Here is a 22,044-nt window from a genome sequence, read left to right as displayed (position 1 = left end):
ACTCACCAGCAGGCCATGGCTGAGCTGGGAATAGAATCCCCACTTGCAGCAGCTTCAGAACTATACAGTGAGCGTGTCCGGATGAACGTAGGTTTCAAGGTAACATGGAGATGGCCCACTGCTCTGTCCAGTGGGCAGCACTGTCTCCAAGGTCACAGAGGGAGTTGGTGACAGAGCTGGGAAGCGAATAAAGCATTCCAATGACCCAGTTTAGCCTAGCACCTTACCCATAAGCCCACCCTTCTTTCCAAAGTGCTGCATTAATAAAACCTCACCAGCGCCTAACGCATGCCTGGAAAGTGGGCAGCAGCTACTGTACCTGAGTGAGTTCCATATGGAGAATAACCTGCATTGTCCTTCTCCCAAGACTAGCGTAACTTTACAGCCCTTCTGCGCTCCATCCCCGGGAGGTTTTGCTTCTCTCGTCTTTAATCCAATTTTTGCCCAGGCAGGAGGGAAGCAGGTAAAAATGCAGAAGTTTTCCGGCAGCTTATGTTATTGTCCCTGTATTTCTTGTCTGTCTGTGGAACCTTGTGTAAATATCACGTCACACGTCAAACAAACCCTCCCACTAACTTGGTGGCATGTGAGCCCTTATTAGAAAAAGGGGCTGCAGGAGCCACTCTTAGAGCTGCAGCTCGCAGCAATGATGATGTGGGGTTTGGGGCTATTGCTATAGGGACATCAGAATTGCCAAACCAGATCAGACCAGTGTGCCCATCTGGCATCATATCCCTCCTCCGACACTGGCCAGTGCCCCAGTGACAGTTTCCTCCTGAACCCCAGTTGCATTATGGCCAGAAGCCAGAAGATTTACAGCCCTACTTATCTCTACTCCTGTAGCTCAAATGATATCAGTTTGTATTGGCAGTCTTTAAAGTCTAGGGTTCAACTGCAGCTGCTAATGTATGGAGCCTTATTGCTGCATGTAAGTTGTTGGTCCCTCTATCATAACAACAGTTAGGTTGCTAACTCAGGACTTTGGAGGCCAGGGTTCTATTGCTGGGAGGTAGGTGCCTAAAAACCTTTGAGGATCTGGGCCTTAATTTTTCTGTGCCTCAGTTTCCCCATTGGTAAAAAAGAAGGGTGTTGTGAAGCAAAGTATGTTCAGATTTCAAAGTGCTTGGATATTAATATAACGGAGGACGTATTAGTACTTTACAGAGATAGGTCCCCACAATGGAATTTGACTCCCTTTGTTCTGTACCCACCGACTGACTCTGGTACCGGAATTGAATCAGGTAACCCAAATCCCAGGCTGTTTTCAGACCAGGTCTTCCAGTTTCATAGACTGGCAGGGACCACTCTCATCATCTAGTCCGGTGGTTTTAAAATTGCGGTTCGCGACCCAGTACTGGGTCACGGAATGTCAGGCACTGGGTTGCGGTGGCTCTGGTCAGCACCACTGACCAGGATGTTAAAAGTCCTGTTGGCGGTGCTGCCCAGCTAAGGCAGGTTAGTCCCTACCTGTTCTGACACCGCGCTGTGCCCCAGAAGCGGGCAGCAGCAGGTCCGGCTCCTAGGCATGGGGGCCACGGGGCTCTGCGCACTGTCCCCACACCGAGCACTGGTTCCCGGCCAAAGGGAGTGGGCGGGGGGGGGGGCGGTGCCTGCGGGTGAGAGCCACGCGGAGCTGCTTGCGCGCCTCCGCCTAGGAGATGGATCTGCTGCTGGCCGCTTCTGGGGCACAGCACAGTCCGTGGTGCCAGGACAGGCAGGAAGCCTGCCTTAGCACCCCCGCTGTGCCACTGACCAGAAGCCACCTGAGGTAAGCCCGTCCCCCAATCCCCTGCCCCAGCACTGAGCCCCCCAAACCCAGAGCCCCTTCCTGCACCCCAAACCCCTCATCCCTGGTCTCACCCCAGAGCCTGCACTCCCAGCCCATAGCCCTGACCCCCTCCTGCACCCCAACTCCCTGCCCTAGCCCAGAGCCCCCTCCCACACCCTGACCTCCTCATTCCCAGACCCACTGCACAGCCCTCACCCCCACACCCCAACCCTCTGCCCCAGCCCTGAGCTCCTCCCGCACTCCATACCCCTCATCCCCAGCTCTGTTGGGTCGCGGGCATCAACAATTTTCTTCAACTGGGTGGCCAGAAAAAAAAGTTTGAAAACCACTGATCTAGTCTGACTCTCCGCGTAACCCAAGCCAGCAGTGGTTGGTACCCAAACTGTTGGGAAGGGGGTGGGGGGACTGGAGGGAGCATGCAATCTGAATTGCAATGGTCCCATTGTAGCCTGCACCTCTTGCTCTATGCCTCTCCCCTCTGCTCCCTGCAACTGCCACCCATGTTCTGCAGGACCAGCCCACTGGTGCCAGCCAGGTGTACGACAACCCTAAGAGCAGCTCCCCCAGTGGGGTCAGGCGGTACTGCACCCTGCTGTATGTAGCCCACATGACATTATAGCTAGTCGGGAATTTCTCGGACCCTTTTGCTTCCAGAAACACGTGGCAGAAAGGCTACATGTAAATGCCTCCGATATCTGCATCTGTATCTCGACATATTGCTGAGGGTCTTTAGTTTTCACAGGTGCTGATGTAACTCATGGGTCAGTGTGTGGTATGCACCCCCCTGGTTCCCATTGACTGCTCAGCACCTCTGCTAATCAGGCAAAAGGACTCTCACGTTGGGCACCCAGAAACCTAATTATCATTAGAGGCCCCCCATTGCGCAGATGCTGCACAGATCCGGACTGAGATCGGGGCCCTCGTTGCGGTAGGTGCTGCACAGACACGTATGCTGGCGTTTTCCAAACAGCTCAGGGCTGGATTTCCAAACGGCTCAGCTCCCAGCAGCGACACTTCCTATGCCCTGTTTTTCAGAATAGCTCACAGCTCAAACTTACTGAGGTGGGTAAATGGCTAAGCTCTTTGGAAAACCTGTCGGTGATTGTGGGTGCTGCGCTCGTCCGAAAATTTCAGCCAGAGTGTGAGGCAGTACAGTCCTGGGGGAGCAGAAAACAGCCAGCGTGCAGAGCTTGCTGGCTATGCCCCTGATCTGTCCCCCTAAGCTGTGGGCTAGGAGCCCCAGGACCCTAACCCCAGGGAGACTCCTTGCTTGGGTGGGTTTGAAGCTACCAGAGTGGCATAAAGGGGCCTTATTTCAACTGGGGATTGGGGCCACAGGTCCATGGCAGAGCCTGTGCATTTTGAACTTCTCAGCACCTAATGCTATCTCCTATGTCTTTGCACTGGCCACGAGAGTTCACTTATTAGGGTTCTGTTCTTCGGAAGGAAATATTTATATTAGCTTTGATAAATGGAAGTGCCGGAGTCTGGTTGTCATCAGTGAGGCTGATTGGGGCTGAAATGGGCTCTGTGCAGCACACACACAATTAAAGGCATCACCAGCTAAAAGGGTCAGGGGAAGGTTGCATGCATTTGTCCTAGCAGCTGGGACAGGCAGAACCAAATGAGATTGGGCCACATCCTGCCCTCAAAGTTTATCTTAGGACCTGATCCTGCAACCATCTGTCTTACGTACCCTATAATTTTAGCATCTGAGCTGCTCACAATGTATTGTGCTCCTGTCTAGGAACCCTGGTCAGGACCTCCTAAGACTAGGTGCTGGACAAACACAGAACCACCTTTAACATATTTATTCTCACAAAAGCCCCTGGAAGCAGGGGAGTGCTGTTATCCCCATATCACATGTGAGGAAACAGAGGCACAGAGCAAGTAAGGCCCAGATCCTCAAAGGTCTTTGAGCTTCATTGATTTCAGTCCTGTTCATTATGTGACCTCCCCAAAGTTGCACATGGACTCTGTGGCAGAGCAGGCAATTGAACCTGGCCTCCCATATCCTAGGCTTGTGTCTTAGCCTCTGCACGATCCTTCCTCACGTGCCTGTGAGTCCAATGAGGACTACTCATGTGCTGAAAGCTAAGCATATCTGGGGCCAGGGCTTTTGCCTGTAACCTCTGCATCTTACTCTCTGGGATAAATCTTTACTCCTTACTCCAGGTCTGGGGTGGAGTCATAATACTTTGCACCCAGAATGTGCACTGAAGCGCATGGGTGTGAATGGAGGGAGAACTCCATCATCTCCAGCTCTCAAAGCACTTCATGAAATAGGGAAACTGAGACAGAGAGGGGGTAGGGACATCCCTGGCCCCACAAATTCACCCACCCAGTCAATGAAAGAACTGGGAAGAGACTCCCGATTCCCACGACTGTGCTCAAAGTATCAGACCACACTCCCTTGCAAGAGCTGGGGATAGAATCCAGGAGTCTTGACTCCCACCCCTCTTCCTTCCCCCTCTAGCCAGGAGGAGAAACAAATTCTGACTTGTAGTTTGCTGCTCTGACTACTGGACTATTCTCTCCTCTCCTCGAGCTGGTGGTAGAACCCCCGGGAGTGCCAGCTCCTCCTGCTCTAACCCACTAGACCTCACTCCCCTCCTACTGCTGGGATTAGAATCCAGCAGTCCTGATTTACAGTTTCCCTCCACTGCACTAACCACTACCTCCGTGAGTCCAGAATAGAACCCTGGAGTTGTGACCCCCATGAGCTCCCCCAGACAGACATGGGCTGGGGGTAGAGCAGTCAGGAGGTGTTCTCAGTCACCCATCTGTCCATCCCTAGTCCTCTACAGAATGAGATTGGTGTGACTGGTGCAACCCAAGAGTGGAGCTGTATCCCAGCAACCCACCCACTGTGCAATCTGGCAGAGGGCTAGCATTGCTAGGCTGAGGTCTGTGTCTAGCCTGGAGTGGAGCTGTGCTGTCACATGGCATGACAGCTGGGGAGCAGTGAATGATTTGGAATGATCATGAACACGTATCTGAAATCCCTGTGTTCTCTGGCTGGATTGGGCTGCCCCCTACACAGCTGGAAGTCATACAGCTTTCTCTGTGTAGGGGACTTTGTTTGAGAATCATGCAAACCACACAGGATATCCTCTCTCTGCTGCAAGTTGTTATGTGAGTGTTCTGTCAATGAGAGATGCCTGTATGTATGTAAACAAAATACTCAGAATAGCCCCTGGGATCAGTAAAACACATGGTTGTATGCTGCAAAAGGCTCCTTTGGTGCAGCTCTTTAAATGAAGCTGTTAACACAGCTCACTAACACCAGGGTAGACTAGGCTGGGCGAGATTTCTTCACCTAAACTTTTATGGCAAAAAATGCAGATTCAGTGACTCAGAAACATCGTGCGAATTTGTATCGCTGTCACTGAATTGTGCCGGTAAGTAAAAAAAAAAACAACAAAAAAACCCAGAAAAAATCATTTTGTCGTTTTTGAATTGACACACTTCAATTTTTTATTTAATTTTATTTTTAAAAATGTAAATGTAAAAATAGGCTCACAGTCAAAATAAAACATTTCCTTCTGGGTTGAACAAAATATTTTGTTTGACTTGAAATTTAATTTTTTTCTTTTTGATTTGCCAAAATTTTCAAAAATTTTCATTTTTGGTTCAACCAAAACAATTATTTTCTATTTTTGTTTTAATTTTTTTGAATTGCCAGTAAATCAAAAAATCCATTATTTGCTCAGCTCCTGTCTACACTAGAGTTCGACCTATTGCTGTTGAACTGCTTCGAATCCCTTGCATACACATGATTTGCACTGGCAAACTGCACTAGTGCAAATTAGTTTTATACTAATGCACCAGTGCTGATACCCTGGGGGTCAAAATCCCAGTGCTTGATTCTCCAAAGTCTTCCACCTTGTGCACCAATTTACACTAGTGTGAAAGGGGCATGAAACTCTACCGCCTTGGCTGATTCTCTTGGCAAGGCCCCTTCTCTAGAGCCGTGTGAATAACAGATTTTCTCCTTTGCTGGCAATTTTGAAAAAAAAAAATCATTTGGTGTTTTTCACAATTTTTGGCAAATTGAAAAGTTGAAAAAAAATTCATTTTGTCTCAAAGGAAACATTTCGCTGGCTACAAAATGAAATGTTTTGTTTTGAGTTTGAGTTTTTAATTTTAAAAAAATAAAATTGAGGAAATTTCAAAATGAAAAGTAATTCGGAATAAAAAAATTGTTTCAACTTATTTGGAATTTTTTTTCATTCATTTCTTCCAGCTAAAAAATTTGGTGAAACCGACATGAATTAATGAAACGATTCAGTGTTGCTAAACCTGAATTACTATTTTTTTTTCTGAAAAAATTTTTTAGCCAAAATTTTTCATCCAACTCCACTCTTTACACCATTCTGGCAGCATAAAAGGATTTTAAATGTAATTTGCACCCATTGTAAGGCCCCTTGATGCTTCTGTAAACGGATGCTAGTGTAGATGAGATTCAGGCTCATAATGGTTTTGCATCTGCATTGTACGTGCAATTCATTGCAAGTATGTGCTAAACTGATGATGCAAATTCTCTGATACGATCAGATGTGCTGAAGATAAATTCTCTTGGTTTGCCTCCTGCTGCACAGTGTTGTCCATGTAAACGTTCCAATGCAAGAGCAATCAGAAATTGGACCACACTTTTACAAATCAGTTCAGATTTTCCCTCCCCTGATTCCTGGAACTTTTCAGATGTTGCAAGGGCCTCTCCTTTCTTGAGGCACAGACTGTTTCATTTCCTGAGATCAAAACAGCCCCTGGTGTGGCTTTGAGGGCTGGCCACACCCCTTTTTGTGGTTGTGTTGTTATAACATCAAAGTTCTGTTTAACTTTTGTGCATTAGCTCTGTGTAGATGCTTTAGCCCCTGTGTGCGGGGGAGTTAATGGATGAGCTAGAGGGGCTGGTTATTGTTGGGGACGAATGGAAAGAGCTTGCACCTGCTGATGAAGGACTCGGTAATGAAACCCAGAGATGTTTTGAGTGGGGGATCAAAGCAAGGGGGTGTCAGTTACAGTGGAGATTTAAAACAACCTTCTGCAGCACTGACTTTGCTAAAGAAGGTTGTCTGATCTAATGGATAATGCACTGCATTATATCAGGAGGGCCTGCGTTCTGTTCCCCCATCTGGCTGTGGCCAAGTCACTTCCCTTTCTGTCCCCTGTGATGTTTCTATTTAAAGCTCTTCCAAGGCTGCTCTGTTCTATGTGTCTACACAGCACTGAGTTGAGACCAGGGCAGTCCCCACCCCAGTGAGCTGACAATCATACAAGTGGTGGAGGGGAAACAGAGGCACAGAAAAGTGACTTTTTCTTACCCCCAGAATAAAGAAGTTGGCCAAAGGCAGAACCTCCTATGTTCAGGTCAGAGTACTGGATCATTCCCCAGAAAAACAGCACAAAGTTTCTATTTTGATTATGATACTGAGAACAATAGGTGAATTAAAAGCCAATGTAGGCCAGTGGCTAGATCATGGGAGCAGAAGTCAAGACTCCTGGGTTCCATTCCTAGTGTGCACTCTCATTGTAAGATCCTTGGCAAGTCACTTAAATTCTGTGCTTCACTTTCCATACCTATAAAATGAGGCTCTGTACTATTGGGTTATCCGGGAGAGGGGGTGGGCGGAAGCCCACCCCATGCTAACGGATCCCCCCCCAGCCTAAGGGGAGGATCCACAGGGCCACGGAAACCCACTAAGTGCGGGGGACAGAAAAGTGACTCGCCTGAGGTCACATAGTTGGAACTTAGGCAGAGAGAAATTAAGGGACTTATCCAAGGTCTGTGCTGGATCTCCTGATTCCCAGTCCAATGCGTTCACCACAAGGCACTCATTTCATTGTTGCATGGCACCTTGACTGCTCATTTGCACCGATGAAGACAGCGGGTAGTGCTTTGCACTAGGGCAACTAATGACACAAAGAGGGCACTACAATGATGAAAATTCTAAAATGTTTTAGAGATGGGATGAGTGCAGCTGGTAGTAGTAAGCCAGTGGGAGCAACAGACCTCTGCACAGGTTGTATGCAGGGGTAGGTGACTTCTAATCAGGAAATAGGTAGATAACAAGGATAGGCCATGGGGTGGGGCTTCTTAGGGGATCATAGGAAAGCACTGGAGGACCAGACCCCTTGTATTGTTGCACTGCAGCTCTAGTCTGCATCCACACTTGAATCTGCGCTTTACCCCCAGCCCCAGCCATCCCATATTACCCCCACCACACATGGTGATGGGGTTTTGTGTGTGGATGGTGTGGAGTTAATGGAGACCCTCAAGCTGTAGCTTGTGTTGAAGACAAGCCCAGAGTCTGCAAGCACTTTGTGAAATCTGTGCTCTGGCGCCTTGGGATGTCTCAAACTGTTCTTCCGAGATCTGCTTTGATTTGGGTGCTCAGCACACCAGCCTGGGCTGTGCGTGGCACTGAAGGTAATGTGCAGCCTGTTGTTGGAAGCACAGATCGCTCCCAGGAATCCGTCAGAGCATGTTCTTTATCAAGGAGTGTTTATGGAATAAAATCTCCCAGTGACACGTTCTTCTCCTGCCTTTGCTCTGCCTCGCCTCTCCCCATGGCACATTCTGCAGCAAAGAGAAGATCTTTCTATTTTTGGGTTTCTCGCCTGGGAGGACTAATGCGTCCGCAAGAATCAGGGTAGTTAATAGATTCCTAGATTTTAGGGCCAGAAGGGACCATGTAACACAGGCTGGAGATCCATAGATACAGAGGAATAAAAATAGAAGCCTATTTCTGTGCTCAGTGGCAGTGGAGCAATGTGACTTGGTAGTTCAGGATATTGGACTTGGGAGTTGGCTCACCTGGGTTCTAGTCCTGATGCTGAGTTGCTGTGTGGCAGAGAGATATAGGTCGGGAAGGGACCCTGAGTTCAGTCCCCTGTTAGCCTTGGCCAAGTCACTTATTCTCTCTCTGCCCTAGCTTTCCCATCTGTACAATGGGAATAATAGCACTTCTCTGCATCGTGGGAGTGCAGTGAGAATAAATGCATTAAAAAGGTTATGAGGTGCCAGAGGCTACAGTGACAGAGTCCATCTTAGATAGACAGTGTGGGTGATTCTTGTGATATTTGGTGTTTTTATTAAATCCTCTGCACCTGGAGTCACATGATTACATGAGAATCTCAGCTTTCATTTAAAAAGAAATGAGTTTCTAGTCTTGGTTGTGGTGGAAAAAGGAGTCAACCGAAGTCAATAGTGTCCCTGAGATCGGAGCTGTATGGTGCAAAGTCCTCTACGTGCACACAGTGAGAGGCTCAGGGCAGGAGATTGAGGTGCAGGAGGGGTGAGGCAGGGGGTTGGGGTGCAGGGTGAAGGAGGAGTTTGGGGTGCAGGCTCTGGCCCCAGTTACCTTCAGCGGCTCTGGGGTGACACAGACCTCAGCCTAGCAATGCTAGCCCTCTGCCAGACTGCATTGTGGGCTCCGGGGTGGCAGCAGTGCTCAGTGGGGCTAAGGCAGGCTCCCTGCCTGCCCTGGCCCCGTGCCACTCTTGGAAGTGGCTGGCACTATGTCTCTGCAGCCCCTGGGGGAGGGGAGGGGCTCCACACACTGCCCTCGCCTGCGGCTACCTCCCCTGAAGCTACCATTGGCCGCAGTTCCCTGTTCCCGGCCAATGGGAGCTGCATGGGGAGTACCCGCAGGCATGGGCAACGCGTGGAGCCCTCTGCCCCTGCCCCCAGGGGCCACAGGGACGTGGTGCTGGCTACTTCCAGGAGCAGTGCAGGGCTCGTGACGCCACAGGGGTGGCAATCCTGCGGCCCGGATCCAAAGCCCTGACAGGCCAGATCCAGCCTGCGGGCTGTAGTTTGCTCACCCCTGTAATAGACAGACAAAGCCAGGATTATCATCCCCACTTTACATATGAGAAAACAGGCACAGAGTGGTTAGAGTGCCTTGCCCAAGGTCATGCAAGGAAACAATGGTAGAGGTGGGATTTGAATCCAACTCTCCAGAGTCCCAATCTCATGCTGTAACCACAAAATTATCCTTCCGCTGCGTTAGCCTCACTTTGCAGATGGGGGAAAATGGCTCCAGAAGTAGAGCTGGGCAACATTTTTCACCCAAAACATTTTCAATGTAAAAATGCAGATTCAGCACCAATGAAATATTCCACCCATTTGTGTCAGTTTTGCCAAATTGTTTGTCAGAAAAAAACATACACAAAATTCTGAAAAAGTTGAAACATTTTAATGTTTCGATTCAAAAATGTGTTTTTTAAAAATTTCCTTCCATTTTATTTTTTTAAAAAAGCTAAAAAAATGCTTGAAATCAAAATGTTTCATTTGAACTGAAACTATTTTTTTAAAACTTTTTGATTTTCTGAAAATTTTGAAAACGTTTTTCATGTTGTCTCCGCATTTTTTTTTTCAATTTTTTTTTTCAGAATTGCTCTTGAACCAAAAAAAATCTGTTATTTGCCAAGCTGTATTTATAGAAGCTCTTATTAATTATAGGCTCTGGAAACAGTCATTGAGTTAGATGCCTTGGAAACATTTAAACTCATTAGGTGAGGTTTTCAAAGCCACCAAGCAGATTTGGATATTCAGTTCCCATTAATGACGCTCTCCACATATCTCATCCACATTCTTTTTAATGTTACTTGTTCTGCATAATGCATACTTAGGCAGGGGCGGCTCTAGCCATTTTGCCGCCCCAAGCACGGCGGCATGCCGCGGGGGGCGCTCTGCCGGTCGCCGGTCCCGCGGCTCCGGTGGACCTCCCGCAGACGTGCCTGCAGATGCTCCACTGAAGCCGCGGGACCAGCGGACCCGCCGCAGGGATGCCTGCGGGAGGTCCACCGGAGCCGCCTGCCGCCCTCTCGGCGACCGGCAGAGTGCCTCCCGCGGCATGCCGTCCCAAGCATGCACTTGGCGTGCTCGGGCCTGGAGCCGCCCCTGTACTTAGGGCAAGTCTACACTACAGTGCTACATCAGTGCAGCTGTGCCGCCGTAGCATGTCTGGTGAAGACCCCCTATGCCGACAGGAGAGTGCTCTCCCATCAGCATAATGACTCCACCTCGGTGAGAAGCTATGTTGGCAGGAAAGCATCTCCCGCTAACATAGCACTGGTGTGAACCGCAGGAAACTTGTGTCGCTGGGGTGTGGGTGTCCTTTTTCATACGCCTGAGTGACATGTTAGATCGACTTAACCGGTAGTGTAGACCCGCATTTAGCCAGCAGAATTCATTGTCACATGAAGCTGTTTAAGCCAAGAGTCAAATAAGGGACCGGAGATTTAAATGCATAATAGAGATATTATGAGCCTCCTTCATGCTGGAAGGATTAGACTCAGAAGAAAAACATGCTGCTTTTCCACAGAGCTGATCCACCAGCGAATGATTCATGACCAGAATATGTCGCTCACTGGAGTGTGTGTGTGATTTATCAGTCTTCCAAATTGCAGCTTAATCTCTAAGAAAAGATTTGCTTCCAGACAGCATTAAAATGATCCATGCACATGTTCTCTTGGACTGCATTACCCAGCCGTACACTGGAAATTCATTAGACCAGATCCACTGAAATCAATGGAGTTACTCTGACTAATACCATCTAATACCACCCCCCCATGAGATTTGAGAGTGCCTTGAGATTATGGTCCGGTCCAGTGGATAGGGTGCTAGCTGAGGACGTGGAAGAGCTGCATTCACATCCCTGATTCGCCACACACAGCTTTCCCTGTGATCTTACGCAGGTCACTTGGGATAAGATTCACAATCACAATGGGGACTTGGGCTGTGTTGCAGCGCTTAAACTTTTAGGCCCAAAGCTCCACCCCTTAAAGGGATTTAGGTGCCTAAATCTGGGCTGGAGGGAGGTGCCTAGCTCTGCTTGGGATTCACAGCTTTGAAGGCTCTCCTGGAGTGAGGTGCCTAAGCCCTTTCTCACACAAAAGAGACAGCAGGGTTTAGAGCACTCAGCTAGGATGTGGGAGACGGGGGTTCTAAACCCAGCTCTGCCTGATGTGGAGCAAGAACTTGAACCCACAGCTCCCAGGTGGGTGCCCTGATCACTGGGCTGAGTCTCAGTCTCTCCTGGTGAAGCTGTTCCACTTTGTGTTAAATAGTCAACGGCGCAAGGACTTGAACTTGGGCCTCCCACATCTTTGTGGAGTGCAGTAATTCCCTGGTCTAGAGTCAATTTCGCACTCAGGTTGTGGCTCAGTGACTACATGACAGCCAGTACCTTAGCTTGATAGCTTAGCCTTGGGTCCCTCTTTCTGTTGCTTGTCACGCTTCAGTGCCTCCTCAGTCAGCTGAATGGGCAATCCATGGCACCTGCTTCTTATCAGGGCCTGACCCGGAGCCAGCAGCACAAACTGAATGTCAGGGAAGGCTATAATATATAAACAGTCTAATAAACAGAGGAATCTGAAATAGGGACAGGGTGGGGGGACTGTCTCTAGAGCATTACTAGAACACGAGGCCTGATTCACCATTAAAGTGAACTTTTGCAGCAGTACAAACTGGGTATGCAACATTTCTGATCTTTCCTAAGTATGATGTGATTTCTCCCCCTCCCCAATGCCCACTCTCATCCTAATGCAAGCTGTATCTATGAGCCGGGCCAGTGCAACCATTTAGGCGACCTTTAGGGAGAAGTGAAGCAGCCACGGCGTGCTCGGGGTGCTCGTGCTCGTAGCAGGGGTGAGCTGGGGCGGGGGGGGGGGTGCCTCAGGGCGGAGGGTGGGGAGTGGGGAGCTGCCGCAAGGGGGGTGCCTCAGGGCGGAGGGGGGAGCTGCTGCAGGTGGGGCGCACAAGGTGGAAGTTTCGCCTAGGGCACGAAACATCCTTGCACCGGCCTTGTCTATGAGGGAGGATGGTGCAATGGTTAACGCCCTACTGCAGGCCCCTGCGAGTTCTCTGTTCAATTCCTGCCTGTTCCCCAGACTGGCTGTGTGATGGTGGGTAATTCACTTAATCTCCCTGGGAAATGGGGCCTGTTATAATGTAATCCAGTGTAATGCTTTTGCAATTGGATTGCAGTTTTTACAAGTACCTCACTAAATACGATTGCCATTGCTAATGTTTCTAAGTCAAATGATGACTCGTTTACACATGAGCAAATTTTATTCTCATATTGGTGTAAATCTGGAGTGACTGCACTGTGTTCAGCGGAGTTAAGGCCAGATTCTAGTCTCATGTCTGTGTAAATCTGGAATGATTGGCACTGAATTCAGTGGAGTTGTGGGCAGATTCTGATCTAACGTTAGTGTAAATGTGGAGTGAATGTACTGAATTCAATGGAGTTACTCCAGATTTAGCCTGGAGTAGCTGAGATCTGAATCTTGCCCTATGCTGGAGTTTTATCCAGCCACAATAGCTTGCGCACCTATATGCTGACATCATCTGTATTTAAGTGGAGGGTAGTTCGCTTTGGCTCCTATCTTGCAAGGTGCCTGCTGCCCTCAACCTCTCATTTCTGCTGATCTCAGTGATGCAATTGCAACGTGAGCAGAAAGCTGCAGCCAGAAGGTCCAAATTTAGCAACCGCCCAGTGTGCTAAATTCTAGCTCTAGCTCCCTTGGCTACTCTGGGCTGTTAGTTATTAAATATCCCAACTTTGGCATATTCATGCCCCCATGAGAGGCCATTATGGGTGTATTTTTAGGTCAAGATTTAAGGTTGTTGTTCCTTTAGAAAAACACAACCTGGCACTGTTTTTATGTTTAACTCTTTGATATCCAACAGTCACGAGGCCAAGAATTCCCCTAGGCCCTGTCAACACACAAGCTCTGTACTGATATAACTAAATCTGGTAGGGGTGTGAGTTCTTACCCATATAATGATTGTACCTATAACACTGCGCTTCTGGGTGGGTCACTGTCAGAGGGAATCGAAGCTCCACACTCTGGTTCTTAAAAGCATGAGCATCCACTGCCTAAGCTGACAGACCCAGGTCTGTTAGCTCTGGCTGCAGCACACTCATTGACTGCTATCTGTGGTGCCGCACCGAGCAGACCTCCGCCGTGGGTACAATGATACAGGTATAAAGGTGCCTACTTCTCAAAGCAGGGCAGCATCATTATCTCCTTTTTACAGATGGGGAAACTGAGGCACAGAGCGTGGCATATGACTTGCCTAACTAAGTTCACCTAGCAGGCCAGTGACATAGGCAGGAACTGAATCCAGGTCTCCTGAGTTCAAGTCTAGTGTGTTGTCCACACACACGCCTACTGTAGATGTATATTTATCTTGCTATAACTGTGTCCTTACTGGGCGGTTTTATACAGAGTTAGCTATACAGGTGTAGTGAAAGTGGTACAGCATTAGTGTGCAGACAAAGCTGTAGGCTGTTCCCAATAGTGACACTTATTGGAAACTCACAGCTGCTGTAAAGCAGTGTAGATCTCCTGGCTTCAACAGTGCTGATTTACACCAGCTGAGTATCTGGCCCCCTTATCTCAGGGAATGTGGGTCAGCATCACTGGCCCAAATTTTGCAGGGAGGTAAACCGAGGCACAATGAGACAAAGGCCAGAACTGGATTCCTTTAGGCATCCGGTTTGGTTGCTTAGCTCTTGGGAAAACCCATCTGCAAGTCACACAATAGGAGTTGAAAATCTGGGCCCTTGTTTTGGAAAACCTACACCCAGGTAATTTGCCCAAGATCAGTAGCAGAGCCAGGTCTCTGATTGCGTAGCTAGTGCCTGACTCACACTGCCTCCCAAACGAAGAGGAGCCTCTTTGCACAAGCCGATTATGTCCCCCACAGCGCTGCTCAGGTCTTGCTTGCATCCAGTGCACTGGGCTTCATATCCCAGTTAGTCACAGCGAGTTTGGCTGGACATCACAGCCAGCTTTGAGGGGTTTAAAGTGCCCAAAAGGGGACAGGGCCCCCTGTTCTTGACATGTTTGCCTAATACAAAGGAGTCCTGACAGTTCCATGGCTGAGACTTAATCTGACTGATTAGCCAAGCCTTTACTTGCTGAGAAGGTCAACACTTTTTTCCACAGGATTTGCTGTGGTTCTTTAAAATCAGCCTCTTTAGTATCACCTGCTGCTGATAGCCAGTGATTTCTGCCCCCCTTGTGCACTGACACTGAGGCACCATGGTCCCAAACCTCAAAGGTATTTAGGTGTCTAACTCATTGATTTCAAAGGCACCTAAATTGCTTGGAGGACCTTGGCTGTAGAGATGACAGTCAGGATATTGTTGTTAATACCATGACAGGGCTCTGAGATCATGGCCTTGTGGGCCATGGTGCTGGGCACTGCCCAGATATATGGGCCCTGGGGGTTTCACACCACAAAGGGTTTATAATCTCAGTAGAGGAACTTTCATTACCTAATAATACCCCCTTCTTATCATCTGTGGATCTCTAAAGCACTTTACACAGGAGGACACTACTGGCATCATCCCCATTTTACAGATGGGGAAACTGAGTAGGCCTAAGGTCACCTAGCAGGCCAATGGCAGAACAAGGAATAGAACCCAGGTTTTCTCAGTCCCAGTTCAGTGCTCTGTACCCTAGACCACAATGCCTCACTCCGTCCACTACCACTTTACAAGCAGGGAAACTAAGGCAGAGAGCGATCAAGTGACTTGCCTAGTGTCACACAGAGTCTCTGGCAGAACCAGGAATTGAAGGTGTCTGTTGAGACATAGTCTAGTGCCTTAGTCACAAGACCATTCTCCCTCCATGGGGAAATGAGCTGCCTCTTTTTTTTTTTTAATGATTTCCCCTCTTCTTCCTACTCCCCCCCCCCCCCCAAATATTATACACAACTGGCTGGAGTCTTTTGGTCAGATTCTGATCTTATTTACACTGCTGTAAATCTAGAGAGAGGTTCAATTCAACTCAATGAAGTTAGTCCAGGTTTTACTGAGATGTAAGTGATGTTGGCCACCTGCTGCTTACATTAAGATTGAGTTCCAGTCCTGTTAGTAGCAAACAGATGGACATACGCTGGATGGAACTGAGAGAAAAAGCAATAGACAAATGTTGAAACAGAGCAGTGTGGCCTTGTGCATACATCACTACAGTAGGTCTTAGGGGACCTGGATTCAGTTCCTGGCTCTATCACTGGTCTGACTTTGGGCAAGTCACTTCCCTCCCTTTGCCTCAGTTTCCCCATCTGTAAAATGGAGAAAATGCTACTGTCTTCCTTTGGAAAGTGCTTTAAGGCCTGAAGATGAAAAGAGCTAGGTGGTGGTGTTAAATCATTGGAGGGACTGACTTACAGAAAAGGTTCAGAAAACTAAACATGTCTACCTGGGTTGTGAGCTCACTAAGGGTGCAAAGGGATCAGAGCAAGGATGGCCCAGGGGTTAGTGTTGGTTGCCAGAGATGTGGGTTTGATTCCTTACTCTGATAGTAATGATTCTGGACAAGTTACTAGGCCCAGAATATCACAAATGGTAGATTTAAATTTTTGAGTTAGGTGCCTAAATGCCTTTGAGCATCTGGGCCTTAGCCTTTCTGTGCCTCAGTTTCCCCATATATCAAATGGGGCTAATATTACTTCACAGAAGTGCTGTGAGTCTAAATACACTGAAGATTATAAGGCACTCAGATATTATGCAGTTGTGCCTTGTCTAGGAAGCTGCTGAGTTAAGACAGGGTGGACACTTGAGAGAACTGGGTTCTAATCCTGCCTCTGCTATTGATGTACTGCGTTAATCACTTCTCCTCTGACCAGTTAGGTTGCTTGCTCGGAATGGTGGTTTCTTACAGCTGTTTGTACAGTGGAGACTGGGATAATGATGGTGGCTCTGAGGGTGAGAAAATGAAGGGGAGAGCTATTTAGTCTGGTGTTCGTGGTGTGAGACCCTCAGACATTTGGCATTTGCCTTCAGCACCTGCACCCCAGTTCAAAAATTGCTTGTCACCTGCTTACCCCAAAACACATGAGTAATCCCAGCCTTGTTCAGGCTTACATCCCATTGAACTCTCTGGGATTTCACTGCTTTGCTCAATAGAGAGAAGGTTAAACAAGTGGTGTGCCTAATTGGGGCCCAGTTTAAATTTTGCTGGTCCCACCCTCACACAGCAAACCTAGCCTGGGGGTTGCTGTGGCCTTTGGCTTCTCTGAGCATCCCAGTTTTGCAGGGTGGGGAGAAAACCCCATTTTATCCCCTCTGCCCAGTGGGCAAATTGTCCTAGCCCCTGAGCAGGGGATGATTTAGCCCTGTATTAGTACGTGCTGGGGACAATGAAAGCCAATAGAAACGAATGGAGGATTCTAAGGTCAGTAATAGGAAAGAGAGTCTCACTGCTACATCTCTCTGTCTGTCCATCCCCATACATGCCCATCTGTCTCTCCGTCCACATACACACTCATTTATCTTTGTCTGTCTCCATACACATCCCTCTATCCGTCTTTCTGTCCCCATAGGCCCCCCTTATCTGTCTATCCGTCCCCCTAGCCATCCTCTGTCTATCTATTGTGCTCTTAGATAGGTGCCCTCAAGCCCCAAATCCTCCCTTTGTTTTTTCTTTTCCCACCTCCCGATGCTGCGAATTTGATCCTTTCATAAACTGTTATGAAAAGTGGCAGCTTTCTCTCCTGTCCCTCCCCCCCCGCCCGCCTCAGCCGTCGTATCCTGCTATTTCACAGCACTGGATTATACACAGCTGTTTTCAGACCGTTTTCCATTAGTAATATTTGTAACACTGGATTTGTCTGGCTAAGTGCCTTAAAAGATTATTCGGCAAGAGCTCGCAATTTTAGGGCTTTCAAAACAAACATTTCCATAAGTGAAAAAGATTTGCAAGCAACAGGTTAATACATCAAAGGGGACAACTTTATAGCACTTTAATATAGCCCAGTCTCTTGGGATTTAACTGCTTGTCTGTTGCAGGCAAATTATTTTCTATAGTCTTTCTTGACCTACAAGTATTAGGAGTAGGGCTTTGAGTAGACAGTATTGTTTTTTAAATATAATGTATTATTATTTATATTAAAGACCCACCCCACCAAGAGCGAGGGGAGGCCCATTGTGTTGAGCACCGCACAAGCACAGTAAAAGATGGTGTCATACTTGAAGAGTGAATTCTGAAGAGATAAGACAGACAAAGGGAAGATAATGTCCATAATAGCAGATGTTCACCGCAGAGCATCGTAGATTTGACCTGATTGAACTTTAGAATAAAGCCTTTACATATGCTTAGCATTGAAAAAGCATTAACGTACTTCGTTCTCCCACACCGTGTCTCATTGGGGTTAATTTATTAGCTCTTGTAAGATCTATTAGAATCATCTGCTGTTTTTTCTTTCGTATGATTTAGATTCATTAGATGCTACAATTATTTTACCTCTCTCTTCCTTTGTGGCTGGTCTGCTGTTGCTTTTTTCTTGTGCTAAATAACTAAGCACCGGCTCTATTTTTCAGAAGTTGTTTCTGATAGAATGTCAAGGAGCGAGAGCCAAATTTTGCTTTTCCTTACCCCAACTAACTCTGAGGGCTTCAGTAATGTTATTCTAGGTGTTGAGCAAAATTTTGCCAGACCAGCCAAGAAAATGGAGGCAGTGTAGTCTAGTGGATAGGGCACTAGACTGGGCATCAGAGGAGCCAGGTTTTAATCCTAGCTCTGTTGCTAAGCTGCTGTGTGACCTTGGACAAGCCCCTTCTGCTCTCCCTGCCTCAGTTTCCCCTTCCATCCTTTGACTTTCTTTATGAGATGATAAGATCTTTAGGGCAGAGATGGACTCTTACTGTATGTTATCTCCTGTGTCTGGCACAGGGGGCCCCTGATATCACTTGGGGTCTGTGTAGTGCCTAGCACAACTGGGGACTCTGATTTCAGTTGGGGTCCGTGCAGCACCTGGCACAATTAGAGTGCTGATCTTGGTTGGAGTCCCTGCAGGATTTCACGCAATGGGGAATCTCAGCTGAGGGCTCTATACATTACAGTAATTATAAATAACAACATTGTATGAAACACAAGTTACACGCTCATATATTTAAAAAAAAGCAGAGGGAAAGAGAAAAACGAGTGTGGGTGTATCTGATGACAGGTGGTTAATGTTACTGCCTGAGAGAAATGGGGAAAACAGACTCTCACAATTAGCTGTAAAGTTTGCTTTTTAAACTCTGCTCTGGCACTGGGTTCTATGTATTTTTCATCTGCAAACATTGGAAGAAAAATGTAAGCCATGTGCAATGAATTCATCTAGATCTACTCCTAAGTGAAGAGCTTTGAAACAGACTAAAGATTTTGGTATATTTCTTTGACTGTAAAACGTTTAACAAGCTTTATAATGCCTTGTTACAGTACATTAATGTAATACATATGTAACTGGGAGGAGAACACAGGAGTCCTGAGCCCCTGTTCTAATCTAGACGCCCCTCCCCTCCCAGAACTGGGAAAAGAACCCAGATGTCCTGACTCCCAGTCTGTTGCTGTGACCACTAGAATATATTTCCTTACACCATCCAGAGTTGGAACCAGAAGTCCTGATCCCTCATTCTCATCACCTGGACCATGCTCCCTTCCAAACCTAGGACAGAATTAAGGAGGCCTGACTCCTAGCTCACCCCACCACCTGCTCTGACCACTACTCACCCACAGTTGGGAATCAAATCCAGGAGTCTTGACTCTCAGCCCTCTCCTCTAACCATTAGCTCTGACTCAACTCGCAGGAGCTCTAACACCTATCTGTGCATTCAGATGACGCTTCTCTGCACAGCAATAACAATTAATGCTTATCATGTACAAATCCAGGAGCTAGTAATTTGCATTTTGTCTCACACGTGCCGTTCCCTGTTCATTTACTGCTATGTGTTAGAAAGAGGCTTAGACTTTAAATGCAAGATGTTGCATCAGTTTCTCATCCAGTCTTAAGCACATTTTTGCCTTCCGATCAAACCACTGCCTGATGGATTGCGTTCCTACTCACCACATCTTTCTCTGAAGAAATTAAGGGCTAGGTCCTCAGCTCTGGTACAAATCGGTTTAACTCCATCAAAATTGATGGAGCGATGCTGATTTCCACCATCAGAAGATCTGCCATTAAAGTCAGAATGTAACCACAGCACTGAAAGTGCAAGAATCAGCTGCTGAACCACCCCATGGCAGGCTGCTTTTCTCCAGATATTGCTTGCCCTGGAAAGTTATCCACAAAAATAAAATTGCCCCATCTTTTCTGCCTCCGACACCTCCCATATGAGCTAAATTTTCTCCCGCACACAAGCATCAGCACACCCTGGTCCTCCATCTCTCTGCAGTGGCTTCAACTCACTTGCAAGATTGCCTTTTACAGCCCTTTCCTTCTGCACTCAGTAGGTCAAAAGAGGAATGAAAATGTAGCATCTTCCCAACAATTTAAATGAAATAGAGGCTCACTTACGTGGGTTGTGTCCTAGCTCGATTCAACTCTTCTGAGCAGCACCAGAACTGGGAGCTTAGATCTACTTCTGTGTTTCTGGGCTCTTGTCCTGAGCACTTGCTTTGAACTGGCAAATCTCTCCCAGTGCTTGGTGATTATGGCGTAGTTTGCGAGGGTTAAATTCACAAACTCTTAATAAAGGCATCTCCACCACTCCCTCTGCTGGATATGATGCTCAGAGTTGCTGACTGTCTTAGAATGTGCCTGGCTGTTTAGAGTTGGCAGTTGGTTTATGTATGTAATTGCCAATATGAGTGTGATTATTCATACAGCATAGACTACATTAGCCTCGCTAGTATCTTTGCAAGTGATTGTGGCTGAAAGGCCCACGTGATGAGTGCTTATTTATTTGTGCAACAGCGTAGGCTGGAGGGTAGAGTACAAATCAGGAGGACCTGGGTTCTGTTCCTGCATCTGCTAACTGACACTGATCGGCTGTGTGGCCTTGGGCAAGTCATTTGCCTCTGGTTCACCTTTTGTCTTCCCTATTCAGACTGTAAACAGATTGGGGCAGGGAATGGCTGCACAGCACTCAGTACAGTGGTCTAGTGTGCGGCCTCTAGATACTACCATAGTACTACTACTAATTCACACACCATAATGCAGCCCTGCTCTAGTGTATGGCCCTCTAGATACTACCATAGTACTACTAATAATGCACACACCATAATGAGGGCCTCATCTGGACTGGGCTCTCTAGGCACTACAGTAATACTACTAATAATGCACACACCATAATGAGACCCCAGTCTTGACTGAGGCCTATAGATGCTACCGTAATGCTAATAATAATGCACACTCACCATAATAGCCCCCGGATCTCAGTTAGGGCTTCTGGGCACTACTGTAGGGTTAATAATGCGCACATCATGAGGCTCTGATCTAGGCGCTACTGTAACACAAATAATCTGTAGACCAGATCTCACAGCACTTTAGTTGTGGCCCAGGTAAATTATGTGTTTATTTTTTTCAATACCTGGTTCAGATACTTACAAGGGGTCTGTTCTAGAGATTAAAAAAATAGCATTAGTGTAATAATTTGTAGCATTTTTATAGTAATCCCTTTTATATAAGGATTTCAAAGCTCAATTTTATAAGGGGAGAATTTGAGGCCTAGAGACGGCAAGTGAAACACTAACCAAACTGGGAACAGAACCCCAGAGTTCCAGCTCCCATTTTGAAGGCCATTACTAGACCACATTGGCCTCTGGCAGTAGAACCCAGGAATCTGATTCCTGGTTGCAGTCCCTTGCTCGATTATTAGACCACGTTCTGTCCCAGAGCAGGGAACAGAACCCAGGAGCCTTGACTCCCAGTCCTAGGCTTTCCTGCCATAAACACTAAGACCACACTCTCCCTCCTGGAGCTTGGAGTAGAACCCCAAAATCCAGATTTTCAGCCCCCTGTTCCAACTGCGAGATCCTACTCCCTTTCCAAAGTTGGAAATAGACACCAGAAATCCTGAATCCCAGCTCTGCCTACTCTAACCATTAGGTGACAGTGCCTCCCTGAATAACTCTGCAGTCCAAACAGAAAGGCCTTTGGGATGTTTATTTGAAGCACTGAAATTTGAAATAATATTCCAATGAAAATGCTTCATGAAATAACAGGGATAGTTGAGTTTGGCCAGGTTAGGAATCCTCCTTCCTCTCAGTGTTGTTTTAATATGGAACTGCCTGGTGCTTAAAATGGAATGATCTCAGCTCATTTCATTCCACTGCACAGGTCACCCTCTATTCACAGAATGATATAGGATAAGACATGTTCATCCAGCCCAGAGAACAGAGTGGATGAACTGTCCCCTGAGTTCTTTATAATTTATTGCACTTGGGTCCCAAATGCATCCTCTCTCTTTATTTGCATTAAACCAAGAACTATGGATCCAGGTCTGATACAATGCAGAACGACA

General features: G+C 47.3%; 1 protein-coding gene across 1 annotated transcript in view; it reads right to left on the bottom strand.

Annotated features, from left to right (window-relative positions):
• CHRM1 (cholinergic receptor muscarinic 1) overlaps positions 1-20,668 on the bottom strand; it is a 48,475-nt gene extending 27,807 nt beyond the window's left edge. The window contains exon 1 of the mRNA XM_045025124.1: positions 20,097-20,668. The gene's annotated coding sequence lies outside the window, so the exon portion shown is untranslated. The remainder of the gene's footprint in view (positions 1-20,096) is intronic.
• Between the last annotated feature and the right edge of the window lie 1,376 nt (positions 20,669-22,044).

This window comes from Mauremys mutica, chromosome 7 (assembly GCF_020497125.1).
Source record: "Mauremys mutica isolate MM-2020 ecotype Southern chromosome 7, ASM2049712v1, whole genome shotgun sequence".
NCBI lineage: Eukaryota > Metazoa > Chordata > Testudines > Geoemydidae > Mauremys > Mauremys mutica.
This window is presented reverse-complemented; position numbering and strand designations above follow the sequence as displayed.